We start from the raw sequence: 15344 nt of genomic DNA, 5'->3' as shown, positions 1-15344 counted from the left end.
CACTTCACACACTGACCTGGAGAGTAAATGCCCACCCTTGACCCTCTTGCTGCAGGTTTTCTGTGGAGCCAGCTTTAAGTCGCTTAGACTTCTGAAAGGATAAACTGCTGAAGATGAACTCTTAAAACAATAGGCCCCAAGTGAGGTAATAGTTTTGGGGGACCCAATGAGGTTTTTCTTAGGGGGATTGAGTTACACAATAGAAGCTTAATGAGTTAGTATCTCAATAGACAACAAGTGCCAGGATAGGAAACCAAGCTTTGAACTAGGCTTGAGGCCCTGGAGTTGTAAGTTGTGACCAGTCATGAAGTGGACAATAAAGTATGGGAGTGGGGGCGGAGGAGCTTGGGGTGCAGGAAGCAGCTTCCAGGAGGACAATCCAGGAATAGGTGTTGAAAAAATAATCTACATCCCTGTGGCCCCTTTGCACTGGTAGCAACCCCACTTGTAGGGCAGGGAGGGTGAGGATGGGAAACAACCATCAGGAAAAGTTGAGTGGTGATCTGCTAGAGGTCACATTTACTCACTTCCGGGATTTAGTCTTTTTTTTTTGTTACAGATATTTCTCCTTTTTTACCCCATTGGCACCCCCCACCCCACCCCACCCCCGCCCCGTCCCTGGCTTAATTGTCCATGTCCGTTGGTCATGCATACATGCATGTAATTCTGTGGTTTATCTCTTTCCACCCCACCCCCACCCCCTCTTCTGAGGGATGTCAGTCTGTGCACTACTTCCATGTTTCTCGGTCCACCATATTCCTCAGACTGTTATGTTTATTATATTCCATATATAAGTGAGATCATGTGGTATTGGTCTTTTTCTGCTTGGCTTCTTTCACTTAGGATAATACTTTCCAGGTCCCTCCATGTCGTCTCAAAGGATAAGAGATCTTTCTTTCTTACCGCTGCATAGTACTCCATTGTGTATATGTACCACTGCTTTTTTATCCATTCATCTACTGATGGACACTTGGGCTGTTTCCAGATATTAGCTATTGTAAATAGTGCAGCTATGAAAATGGGGGTCCATATATTCTTCCTGATTGGTGTTTCAGGCTTCTTAGGGTATATTCCCAGCAGTGGGGTCACTGGGTCAAATGGAAGTTCAATTTTTAATTTTTTTGAGGTAACACCATATTGTTTTCTATAGCAGCTGCACCAGTCTGCATTCCCACCAGCAGTGTATTAAAGTCCCCTTTTCTCCACATCCTCGCCAACACTTGTTGTTTGATGATTTGTTGATGGCGGCCATTCTGACAGGTGTGAGGTGATACCACATTGTTGTATTGATTTGCATCTCTCTGATGATTAGTGATGTTGAGCATTTCTTCATTTGTCTCTTGGCCATTTGTATGTCCTGTTTGGAGAGGTGTCTATTTAGTTCCTTTGCCCATTTTTTAATTGGGTTCTTTGTCTTCATTTTGTGGAGTTGTATGAGCACTCTATATATACTGGAGATTAACCCCTTATCTGATACATCATTGGCAATGATGTTCTCCCATACAGTGGGTTGCCTTTCCATTTTGATGATTGTGTCTTTTGCTGTGCAGAAGCTTTTTAGTTTAATGTAGTCCCATGTGTTCATTTTCTCCTTTATTTCTGTTGCCTTAGGTGATGTATCAGTGAAAATTCTGGTCCGTATGGTGTCCGAAATTTGTTGCCTACATTTTCTTCTAGAATTTTTATAGATTCATGGGTCACATTTAAGTCTTTTATCCATTTTGAGTTTATGTTTGAGTATGGTGTAAGTTGATGATCTAGTTTCATTTTTTTGCCTGTAGCTGTCCAGTTGTCCCAACACTATTTATTAAAGAGGCTGTCTTTACTCCACTGTATGCTCTTGCCACCTTTCTCAAATATTAATTAAGCATATTGCCTTGGGTCCATTTCTGGGTTTTCAGATCTGTTCCACAGGTCTATCTGCCTGTTCTTGTGCCAGTACCAGGCTGTTTTGATTACAGTGGCTTTGTAGTATAATCTGATATCTGGTATTGTGATCCCACCTACTTTGTCCTTCTTTTTCAAAATTGTAGTGGCTATTCGGGGTCTTTTTTGGTTCCATATAAACTTTTGAAGTATTTGTTCTAGTTCTGTGAAATATGTCGTTGGTATTTTGATGGGGATTGCGTTCAATTTATATATTGCTTTGGGTAATAAGGACATTTTAATGATGTTAATTCTCCCAATCCATGAACAGGGTATGTGCTTCCACTTTTTTATGTTTTCCTCTATTTCTTTTTTCAATGTCCTGTAGTTTTCTGCAAATAGGTCCCTTACTTCTTTGGTTAAGTTTATTCCTAGGTATCTTAAATTTTTGGTGCAATGGTAAATGGAATTGTTTTTTCAGTTTCTCTCTGTGTGAGTTCATCATTGGTGTACAAGAATGCCGTCGATTTCTTGACGTTAACTTTGTATCCTGCTACTTTGCCAAATTCATTTATTAAGTCTAGTAGATTTTTTTTAAATTTTTTTTTATCCTCACCCGAGGACATTTTTCTATTTTTGTTCAGGTAGAGTGGGAGGGAGAGAGGAACAGAGAGAGAGAGAGAGAAACATTGATGTGAACGGAACACATCGAGTGGCTGCCACCCACAGAACCGACCAGGGCCGGGGACAATCTGCAACCGAGGTACATGCCCTTAGCGGGAACTGAACCCGGGCCTCTCAGGACTGCAGGCAGACGCTCTAACTGCTGAGCCGAACCAGCCAGGGCAAGTCTACTAGATTTTTGATGGAGTCTTTAGGGTGTTCTATGTATAATATCATGTCATCTGCAAATAATGACAGTTTCACTTCCTCCTTTCCAATTTGGATCCCTTTTATTTTTTTTCTCCTGTCTGATTGTTGTGGCTAAGACTTCCAGTACTATGTTAAATAAAAGTGGTGAAAGTGGACATCTCTGTCTTGTTCCTGTTCTTAATGGAAATGTTTTTAGTTTCTGTCCATTGAGTATGATGTTGGCTGTAGGTCTTTCATATATGGCCTTCATTATGTCGAGATATGATCCCTCTATTCCTACATTGCTGAGCGTTTTTATCAGAAATGGATGCTGGATTTTGTCAAAGGATTTTTCAGCATCTATTGATATGATCATGTGGTTTTTATTCTTCATTTTATTTATGTGGTGTATCACATTTATTGATTTGTGAATATTGCACAAGCCTTGCATCCCTGGAATGAATCCCACTTGGTCATGGTGAATAATTTTTTTTGATGTATTTCTGGATCCGATTTGCTAATATTTTGTTCAGGATTTTGGCGTCTATGTTCATCAGGGATATTGGCCTGTAGTTTTCTTTCTTTCTTGTGTCTTTTTCTGGTTTTGGAATTAGAATTATGCTGGCCTCATAGAACGAGTATGAAAGTCTTCCTTCTTCTTGAATTTTTTGAAATAGTTTGAGGAGAATGGGTGTTAGTTCTTTTTGAATGTTCGGTAAAACTCCCCTGTGAAGCCATCTGGGCCTGGGCTTTTGTTTGCTGAGACAGTCTTGATTACCTCTTCAATTTCCTTAGTTGTTATTGGTCTGTTCAAGATTTCTATCTCTTCCTGGTCCAATTTTGGTAGACTGTGTGTTTCTAGAAATTTGTCCATTTCTCTTAGATTGTCGAATTTGTTGTCATATAATTGTTCATAGTAGCTGTTAACGATCTTTAGTATTTCTGTGGTGTTGGTTGTTACTTATCCTCTTTCATTTCTGATTTTGGGTATTTGGGTTCTCTCTCTTTGTTTCTTGGTGAGTCTAGCTAAGGGTCCATCGATCTTGTTTATCTTTTTGAACAACTAGCTCTTTGTTTCATTGATCCTTTGAATTGTTTTTTTGGTCTCTATGTCATTTATTTCTGCTCTGATGTTTACTATTTCCTTCCTTCTACTCGCTCTGGGGTGTTCTTTTTGTTTGCTCTCTAATTCTATAAGTTGTGAGGTTAGACAGTCAATTAGAAATTTTTCTTGTTTCTTGAGGTAGGCCTGTAGTGCTATGAACTTCCCTCTCAGAACTGCTTTCGCTGCATCCCATAGATTTTGTGTTGTTGTGTGTTCATCTTCATTGGTTTCCTGAAAGTTATTAATTTCTTCCTTGATCTCCTCGGTGACCCATTCATTGTTTAATAACATGCTATTTAGCCTCCATGTGTTGAAATGTCTTTGCATGTTCTTGTTGCAATTGATTTCTAGTTTAATGCCATTGTGATCTGAGAAGATGCTTGATATGATTTCAATCTTCTTGAACTGGTAGAGATTTAGTTTGTGTCCTATAATGTGGTCTATCTTAGAGAATGTCCCATGTGCACTTGAGAAGAATGTGTATTCCTCAGTTTTGGGGTGTAATTCTCCATAGATATCTATTAAATCCATTTGGTCTAGTGCTTCATTTAGTGTCTCTGTTACCTTGCTAATTTTTTGTCTAGAGGATCTATCCAGTGCTGTCAACGGGGTGTTGAAGTCCTCTGCTATGATTGTATTGTTGTCGATTTCTCCTTGGAAGTCCTCCAGAAGATTTTTAATATATTTTGGTGCTCCTATATTGGGTGCATAGATGTTTATCAAGGATCTTCCTGTTGGATAGATCCTCTCAATATTATGTAGTGGCCTTCTTTGTCTCTAGTTATGGTCTTCACTTTGAAATATATTTTATCAGATATGAGTATTGCTACCCCAGTTTTTTTTTTTTTTTTTTTTTTGCTTTCCATTTGCTTGGAAAATTTTTTTCCATCCCTTCACTTTCAACCTATGTGAGTCTTTTGTTGTGAGGTGGGTTTCTTGTAAACAACATATAGATTAGTAATGCTTTCTTATCCAATTAGCTACTCTGTGTCTTTTTATGGGAGCATTCAATCCATTTACATTTAAGGTGATTATTGATATGTGCTTATTTAGTGCCCTTTTTGTTTAGTGTGGTTCTATTTTTCTTCCCATTTCCCTTGCCAATTACAGCAGTTCTTTTAACATTTCTTGCAGTGCTGGTTTGGTGCTAATGTATTCCCTTAGCCTTTTTTTTTGTCTTGGAAGCTCTTTATTTGACCTTCCATTTTGAATGATATCCTTGCTGGGTAGAGTAGTCTTGGATTCAGATCCTTGTTTTTCATGACATTGATTACTCCATGCCATTCCCTTCTGGCCTGTAGTGTTTCTTGTGAGAAGTAGCTGAGAGCCTTATGGGGTTTCCCTTGTAGGTACCCTGTTGCTTATCTCTTGCTTCCTTTATGATTCTCTCTTTGTCTTTAATTTGTGGCATTTTAATTATTTTGTGTCTTGGTGTGGGCCTGTTTGGGTTCTTCTTACTTGGGACTCTCTGTGTTTCTTGAACTTGAATGCCTTCTTCCTTCACCAAATTAGGGAAGTTTTCTGTCACTATTTTTTTGAATATATTCTCTATCCCTTGCTCATTTTCTTCTTCTTTGGGGACTCCAATGATGCGTATATTATTACGTTTCCAGTTGTCCCACAGTTCTCTTAGCTGTCTTCCTGTTTTTTAACCATTTTTTCCTTTTGTTTATCTGATTGGTTCATTTTTTGTACCCTGTCTTCTAATTCACTGCTCTGGTCCTCAGCTTTTTCTACTCTGCTTTTTAAACCTTCCAAGGTGTTTTTCATTTCTGATAAGTCATTTTTTGTCTCTTCTTGATGGTTTTATTTTCCAATTGGCTTATTTTCAGTGTCTCTATGTCCTTATTCATGGTGTTCAGCTTCCTCAAGATCATGGCTCTGAATTCTAGCTCTGTTAACATGCCTAATTGCTCCACATTAATCTCATCTTTGGTGGAGGTCTCTTGTTCTTTTATTTGGCTTTTGTTTCTGTTTTTCACCACTTTGGCTATGTCAGTGGGCTTTGGAGTCTTCCAAATTTTTCCTGTGGGTGTTGGTGTTCTGCTGTTTTTGGCTCCCTCTCCTGGGTTTAGATGAGCGAGGGAGGCCCCACGTTAAACACCACTGTCAAGTCTTACTTTCCTGGTTAAAGTTGCTAACCTAGGAAAGGTACTGTTATCCTCTAGCTTTTTGCCTGGAGGATAGCAGTCAAGGTTACTTGATGAGTTTTGGGTTTTCAGTTGATTGAAAAACTCCCTCAGGTGTTCAGCATAAGGGGATTTCACGAGGTTGGTGCAGATGCTGGTTTTTAATGAGCTTCATTTAGCACTTCAATGGCCCACAGACTGGGGTTGGATGTCCGAGGGAGGGGCTGCTGCCTCTCCCCTGAACCCTGTGAAGGAGCAATATGGCCACCGTCCTTCGTGGCTGCCACTCAGCAAAAGCTCTGAGTGCCCTCCAAATCCCGAGTGTCCCAACACAGTTCCAGTCTAGTCTGCCCTCCCTCTGCCGGAGCCCAAGGTGAGTGGCTGTGGCTGTTTTAGCCTCTGTCCCGGCTCTGTGCTGTGGAGCCGCTTGGGAGTGTAACCCGTGGGCACTGCTCACAGCTGAGGCTGCTGCTGAGCTGCTGACTGTGGCCTCCCAGCCCCCCGTCTTGTGCCTTCGCAAGCCTACCAGGATGGAGTCAGTGTCCCTGGTTATATGGTCCTCACAAGCTGCTTTTCTGTTGGTTTTTCCCGTCGATTTGTCTGTTATAGTTGTAATTCCAGTTTGGTTCTGGGAGTCGGTCTGTGTAGCTTCCATTTACACCACCGCCATTTTTTTCGACCTCTCCGGGATTTAGTCTTGATGCTCCCCCAATAATAACCGTCTAAAGCTACAGATTTTGTTTTTGTCCATTTTGAAGTTTTTAATGTCTCAGCAGAGAGCTCATCTTTTGCCTTCTGCACAGTCTTCCCATACCTTAAATGAAGGAGGAGCAGCAGGAAAGGAAAACAGATTAGCATAAGTAGAGATATGAAGATAGGGAGAGAGGAAGAGGGAGGAGGGAAAGATGTACTGCCCTAGCTAGATGAGTCTCTTACTTAAGGCTAAGGTATTTTTGGAATCCATTTCTCTGTCAGTTTAAGTCATGTAGATAAGACTCCCTCTAGTCTTTCTCCTCTGTCACCTTTTATCCTCAGCTGTCTGTAATTTGAAGAGCAAAATCCTTCCCCCCACCCCCCAACGGTAAATGTGGAATTAATTCTGTGTTATAGTGTATATAGATAGAACTGTTTCTGCATATCTAAAATCTTCAATCCGAGAGAAATGGCTGCTTTTTCAAGCACCCTCTCGCCCTTAACAGAAGGAACCAACCATGACTTTCTTTTTCCAAGGGGTTCACTTGATCCATCAGAGGTACCCACTGATCTCAAAACCTGGGAGACCCCAAGGTAAACAACCAATCATCGCTTTTACTCCTCAAGGATCTTCCAGGAGAGAAGAATTTATAGCTTGCTAAATGGAACAGGCTACAACTGGAAAGAAGTCTAGCCTGTGTGGCTCAGTGGTTGAGCATTGACCCATGCACCAAGAGGTCTCCAGTTCAATTCTGGGTCAGGACACATGCCCAGATTGTGGTTCTGATCTCCAGTGGGGGCATGCGGAAGGTGGCCAGTGGATGTTCTCTCTCATCTATGTTTCTCTTTCTCTCCCCCTCTCACTTCCTCTCTCTCTAAAATCAATTAAAAAATTAAAATAAATAAATAAAAGTTGTTTTAAAATAAATGAATAAAAATAACATTCTCTATATAGCTATATATATATTTAAAACTGGAAAAAAAACAAATGGCATTTTCTGCTTCTAGAAGCATATTACAAAAATAAAAGCTGAAAGTTAAGGGTGGGGGGAGATTTTTCAGCTGTAATGTGAATTGAAATTTTCCTTAAGAATTTTGGTTTCAGGAAAACAACATTTTACAACATCCAGAGTGTGAGATATCAAAATCCTTAATAAATATCATTTTTATTTTGGGACTGCTGAGTCCAAAAATGTGACTGTCACTCTTGGTTTTTCCTCCTTTCCAACCGTTGATTAAGAGAAATTTTTAGCTATGCATGCCTAAACTTTTTCCTCACTATCTTGCAATGGCCTCGGCCTCTAGGCTAGTGAATAATATGCCATTTAAAATACTTTGCACACTCTACCACAAATTACTTAAAATAAAAGCAATCAAACCAACAAGCCCTCGACTCCTGCTAGTCTACTAGACAGCACAGCTTCAGAAGGAACACATGAATTTCCAGATATATAATGCTCACGGTTGCATGAAACAATGTGTATCTGCTCAGTTGTTGGGTCAAGTCAGGAATAAGGAAGCTTGACTGTTAGGAACTCAGAGGTAAATAGGTTTGCTGAGAAGCAGAGATATGATCCTGGTACCAGAAGACTATGCAGCTGGAATGAACATATATTGGATGAGATGTCACACTTTCAGAAGCTCTGGCAAGTTATTTAATTCCTGCCAGATCTCTGCTATGCAAGCTGCCTTTTCCTAATCCATAAATTCAGCTGAGAACTAAATTTGTAAAACACCACAGAGGAGCTAGCAGGCTGACAGCCAGTGGGAATTATAAAAAGAAGAGGCAAGACTGGCTGTGATATTGGGACCTGGGGGAAGTGGGGTTGGCCTCGTATTTCTATTGCATTAAGATAATGTGTTGGGAGAAGGATGTAATCAGCACTTAGATTGCTCAGTGTTGTCTGTGTGCAGCTGAGAGGGTCCTGCAGCAGCAGAATGTAAAATGCAAGATTCTAAAGGACCAAATATCCCTAGATAGCATGTTTCAGAGTGGAATTTTGGAAATTGTTTCTAGCTTTGCTGCCAAGCCTGGAGACTGGCACCAGTGGGGATTTCAGGACAGAAAGAGCAGGGTGCTATGTTCATGCAGAGAGAGCTAACTAACCAGTCCCCTAGTTTTGTCATTCTTATGGCATTCACTGCTCTCTCTAGAGTAGCCCTTTATTACTTGCTCTGACTATGACAGTAGCCACCTGACCTAGATATTGTCTCAGGTTTTTCCCTATTTCATGCTACCTTCCCAAGTGCCACAAGCTGTGCTTGGGCCAGGATTACATACAGAGGTGCAACTCTTCCCTTAAGGATTCAATGTGGGGGGACTACAATTCTGCGAGCTGCCAAAGGCATGGACAACGTGTGGGGAGAGAATCAAATATCTTTTTCTCTAGTAAGCCCTTGAAATTGTTCACCATTAATTTGAAATTAAGAGAGGTAGTTTATCTGCAAATAGCCAGTTAGTTTGAGTTTTTTGGTAGGAGGATGGAGTTTATGGTGCTCCACAGGCAATGGTAAATAACAGTCATTTTCAATTTATAAATTGATGGTAAAGCATTCAAGTTCATACAACAAAAATATCAATTACATTTTAAACCCTTCTCAATATATGGCCAATTGTATAAGCATATATTACTCATTAGGAGCAAACCCATCTCCAAAGCTTAACAGAGGGATCTAACTGAAAACATCAGACCTCTGTACTTTTATGAATAGCATAGCACCCTTATATTCATGGTTCCCTTACATTTGACAAACTAGGTGCAAATTTTCATGCCTGGCACCAGAAGTAAACTAAAGAGGAAGAGAGAACGTCTGTGAGGACCTGTGGCTACATAACTATGACTTTACTCACTTCAGTTCTTCATATAGACTGGTTCCCTTTCTAGCCTTTTTATTTAGATTTGATGACTCTTGAAATGCATTTTTAATTAGAGACCTAAATAATCAGAAGACATTTGATGCTAATGTTTCCCTGGTCTTTTATGAGCAGAAAAAGTTGGTAAGCAGAACAAAAATATACATTTTTAAAGCAACAAGCAAATCTTAGGGGATTGAACTAGTTATTAATCAGACCTGAATTCTTCAGGCTTCATTCTATCATGAACTAGCCAGAGAAAGTGGAGGGAGTACCCAGAACTGGTTCTTCCTTGAAGAGCCTGGCTGTGACATGAATCACCTGTGGCAGTAACAAATGTGATCCTCACTGGACCTTTGGGTTCCTTTAGTGACTATATATGATTGTTGTATATTTTGAGATGTATATAACTCTAATTCAACGTGAAATTTAATGTATCTAGAGGGCCTTTGTGTTGCCCTCTTACTTCTCAGAAGGGGTTCATATTTCACTTTGTAAATTAAAACCATGACAACTAAACTTGGAACAGATCCAATCAACCAATAGGAATGATTCACAGTCTGAGAGGTAATTTTTTTAATCAACTAACTTTGAATTATTAGGCTCTATTTCAGTATCTTATTTTGCCTTCTGTATTAGGTGAATACCCACAGATTTCGGGTACCCATCTGTATGTTATCTGAAGCCCCTTTGATAAACGCCTTTTTTTTTTATTGAATGTTGGGTGTGTTCCAAGCTCTGTATCATTTGAGTCTTGTAAAGAACATATTGCCCTTCTAGATGTAAGAAAACATTGGCTCAGAGAAGTTCAGCAAGCTGCCTGGTGGTATACCCAGCTAACAAGTTGCAGAGCCAGATTTTAACCCTAGCTACTCTAATTACAAAGCTATTCTCTTGTCATTTTTGGTATTGGAGGAATCATAATTGCTGAGGTCTTTCCATGACCCAGTGTGATTCTGGACAAAGATTGCCAAGGTTGTGTATTCCAGTGCTGATAAAGATGAGGATAAATTTTACAAAGAATTATGTGACTTTCAAATGATTCAGAGACTGGGTATTGGCCTAAATTTTGCATCTTTGGCATTGGGGATTCAGGGTAGCATTGGTGTAGTGCTCCTGGAACTTTGGCCTAATGGAAGAAAGGGCAGCATAGCCCTTGACTTGAGTTCTGAAGCTATAAGGGAAATTTATTCCAAAGCTCCAATTCTATCTGCCCTGGAAAACATGCTCCTCCAAAGCTGTGTTTTAAACATAAGGTGGGAGATGCTAAAGAGTAAGGTGCACTAATCATTATTCTGAAAGAAAGTAAGTTTCAATATTCACTGATAAAATGGGCTCCATGAAGCAGGTGAAATAGATAAATCTGTCAGTTGATTTTTTTATAAATTGTCTAAGACAATGCTGCTGGCATCTTTCTCATCCTCTTCATCTACAGGTCTAGACAAGAGCTCTGCTCCATCTTTTTAGCTCCTAGTCCCTCCTAAGAGAGGAGATAATCAGACCTGCTGCCTGAAGGGGAACCGACTATCTCATTTAATCCTCACATTAATTCTATGGGGTAGGCAATATTATCTTCAGATAATGAGCCTCAGAATCTAAGGCTCATGGTCATAAATATTGTAAAATGTGGAGCTGGAATGCAAATTCAGGACTATCTGATCTTAACCACTACACCACACTCTTTCTTACAGATGTGGAAATGAGGGTCCGGAGATTAGAGGCAATCTGCTTGACACAGAACTAGTCAAAAGACATATAATTGCTATTTTTTATTGTTACAACTCTTTGCTTTTTGCTCTTAAAAAAGAAAGTTGCAGATTGAGGAAGATGGCGGCAGGCAGTACCAGACGGAGGGTGACTGTGTGAGAGAGTGAGCTAGTGTGTGAGAGAGTGTGAGTGGATGTGAAGGTGGACTACCAAAACCCAGCAATGAAGAGCAGCAGAGCAGAAGGTTCCTGTGCTGTGAACGGGAGCATCTGGCTACCATGGTAAGCAGCTCTTCAGGGTGCTTCTCCCTGTGCAGTGGGGAGGTCCCACAATTTTGGAATATCCTGGGTCTTCCCCGGGAGGAGGCAGTGGGAGCACCTAGGGCCCAGCAACCTGAGCCCACCAACGAATCTGGCACCATTGGACCAGTGGACACTCTGTGTCAACACAGACCGGCGCACAGTACTGCAGCTCCCAAGCTGCTGGTCGCAGAAGCCATGAACAGCCGGGAGCCCAGCACTATCCCCCATAGTAGCAGACTGATAAGATTCAAGATATACCCCCAGAAACAGAGGCTGGAGAGCAGACATCCATCCCCAGGCAACAGAAGCACAGACCAGCAGCTGAGACCCATCCCCAAAAACTACAGCAAAAGCTGAGCAGGAGTTGAGCCCCATGGGTCAGCAGCACTTTCCAGCCACCAGCAGCAGGACTTGGGGTTCCACACAGGCCTGTGTGGTCCAGTAGCCCACAAGAGCACTGGGAAGCCAGAGCCCAAGAGACTGGTGCAATTGAGCTGCATGCCACGAAACCTGCAGAGTGCTAGGGCACCAGAGACACCTGTGCGACCCAGCAGGGACTATGCGATCTAGTTACCTGCAGGACCTGCGGGGTGCTAAAACACCAGAGAGGCCTGCGTGACCCAGCAGGGAGTGTGCCATCCAGTTACCTGCGGGACCTGTGGGGTGCCGAAGCACCAGAGAGGCCTGTGTGACCCAGCAGTCCATAATATAGGCATAGAGCCAGGTCCACAAAGGGACTGTGCGATCCAGTTACCTGTGGGATCTGCAGGGTGCTGGGGCACCAGAGAGGCCTGTGTGACCCAGTTGCACAAAAGATATGCATAGAAGATGTGAAAATGGAGGTGGAGTGAACAGAATCTACACAGATAATCTCCCAAGACCAAATGGGAATTACAACTAAACTAAAGACAAATCCTTGGAAAAAAGTAACAAAAAAGCAGAAGGACAGGACCATATAACAAGGGACACTGGGAGGATCTGCTGAGGCATGAGAGGGTGGCGGGGTTGGGAGCCCATGGACAGCAGCAATCTTAGCTGTGAGCAGTACCCTTGGGGAATGAAGACCAAGCCCACTTCCATAGCACAGAGAGTCAGGACAGAGTGCTAAAATAGCCACAGCCACTTACCTGGGGGCTAAAGCAGAGGGAAGACAGATGGTTGAAACACTGTGGGGACACCCAAGATTTGGAGGGCACTCAGAGTTTTTGCTGAGTTGTGGCCACAAAGGACAGTGGCCAGTGTGCTCCTTCCCAGAGCTGTGGGGAAAAGCAGAAGTGCCCACCCATGGAGATTCAACCTTTCTCAGGTGAGGCAAAGAAATACAAATTCAGGTTCATTAACAACCACCATCTATCCCACCCTCTGGAAATACTCTTATGCAGAATACCAGAGCTACATTCCAAGGCACAGAGTAATTTAGACTACAAACCTCCAGGCAAAAAACTAGAGAATAACTTAACCTTTGCTGGGCTTGCAATTCTACCCAGGAAAGTAAGACTTGATAGTGGTTTTTAACCTGGGCCAGCCCAGGCCCACTGACACCCAGTAGAAGGAGACACAAATAGCAAAACACCAACACCCATAGGGATAATTTGACAGGCTCCAAAACACACTGAGATAGCCAAAATGGTAAAACAAAGAAACAAATCCCAAATGAAAGAACAAGAGAACTCTATAAAAAAATAAGATAAATGAAATGCAGTTCAGTAATATATCAGAGGTAGAGTTTAGAGCCATGATCTGAGGAAGCTCAACAGAATGAGTAAGGACATAGGCACCATGAGTAAAGATATAGAAACATTAAAAACCAACCAAGTGGAAATGAAGAATGACATAGCAGAAATTAAGAACACATTGGAAGGACTAACCAGAAGAGTAGAGGAAGCTGAGGACTGGATCAGTGATTTAGAAGACAGGGCATAAAAAAATCAACCAATCAGAAAACCAAAAGGAAAAAAAAACAATTAAAAAACAGGAATATAGCTTAAGAGAACTGAGGGACAACTGGAAAATAATAACATTCACATCATAGGAGTCCACGAAGAGGAAGAAAATGGACAAGGATTAGAGAATATATTTGAAGAAATAGTGACAGAAAACTTTCCTAACTTGGTGAAGGAAGAAATCATTCAAGTTCAAGAAGCACAGAGAGTCCCAAGTAACAAGAACACACACAGGCCCACACCAAGACACATAGTAATTAAAATGCCAAAAATTAAAGACAAAGAGAGAATCCTAAAGGCAGCAAGAGATAAGTATCCCCATAAGGAACCCCCATAAGGCTATCATCTGACTTCTCAACAAATACAGGCCAGAAGGGAATGGCATGAAGTAATCAAGGTCATGAAAAACAAGGATCTGAATCCAAGATTACTCTATCCAGCAAGGCTATCATTCAAAATAGAAGGTCAAATAAAGAGCTTCCCAGACCAAGAAAAAAAAAAAAGGCTAAGGGAATATATATATAACCATAGTAAACAAAAATGGCAATAAGTACATATCAATTATCATCTTAAATGTGATTGGTTTGAATGCTCTGATAAAAAGACACAGAGTAGCTGACTGGATAAGAAAACATGACTCACATAGATGTTGTTTACAAGAGACCCACCTCACAACAAAAAACTCACATAGATTGAAAGGGAAGGGATGGAAAAAAGTCTTTCAAGCAAACAAAAAGCAAAAAAAAAAAAAGGGGGGGGTAGCAAAACTCATATTTAATAAAGTAGATTTCAACATGAAGACCATAACTAGAGACAAAGAGGGCCACTACTTATTATTGAAAGTATCTATCTAACAGGATAATATAACCATGGTAAACATATATGCACCCAATATAGGAGCACCAACATATATTAAAAATCTTCTGGAGGACGTCACAGAAGAAATCAACAGCAATACAATCATAGCACGGGACTTCAATACCTCGCTGACATTACTGAATAGATCATCTAAACAAAAAATTAACAAAAAAATACACTCTAAATGAAGCGCTAGATCAAATGGACTTAATATATATCTACAGAGAATTACACCTCAAAAGTGCAGAATTCACATTCTTCTCAAGTTCACATGGGACATTCTCAAAGATAGACCACATGTTAGGACACAAACTAAGTCTTTACAAGTTCCAGAAGATTGAAATCATATCAAGCATATTCTCAGATCACAATGGCATGCAACTAGAAATGAATTGCAACAAAAACATGCAAAGACTTTGAAAATAAGAAGGCTAAATAGCATGTTATTGAACAATAAATGTGTTACCATGAAGATCAAGGAAGAAATTAAAAATTTCCTGGAATTCAATGAAAATGAACACACAACAACACAAAAATCTATGGGATGCAGCCAAAGCAGTTCTGAGAGGGAAGTTCATAGCACTATAGGCCTACCTCAAGAAGCAAGAAAAATTTATAATACACTAACCTCACAACTGAATGAACTAGAAAGCAAACACAAAGAAAACCCCTGAGCAAGTAGAAGGAAGGACATAGTAAAGATCAGAGCAGAAACAAATGACATGAAGACCAAAAAAATAAAACAAAACAAAAGATCAATGAAACAAAGAGCTGGTCCTTTGAATAAATAAAAAAAGATTGATGAACCCTTATCTAGACTCACCAAGAAACAAAGAGAGAGAATCCAAATACACAAAACCAGAAATGAAAGAGGAGATATAATAAATGACACCACAGAAATACAAAGGATTGTTAACAAACATTATGAACAGTTATACAGCAACAAATTAGACAATCTAAGCAAAATGGACAAATTTCTAGAAACACACAGTCTCCCAAAACTGAACGGGGAAGAGATGGAAAAGTTGAACACAC

This window comes from Molossus molossus, unplaced genomic scaffold (assembly GCF_014108415.1).
Source record: "Molossus molossus isolate mMolMol1 unplaced genomic scaffold, mMolMol1.p scaffold_m16_p_13, whole genome shotgun sequence".
Taxonomy (NCBI): domain Eukaryota; kingdom Metazoa; phylum Chordata; class Mammalia; order Chiroptera; family Molossidae; genus Molossus; species Molossus molossus.
This window is presented reverse-complemented; position numbering follows the sequence as displayed.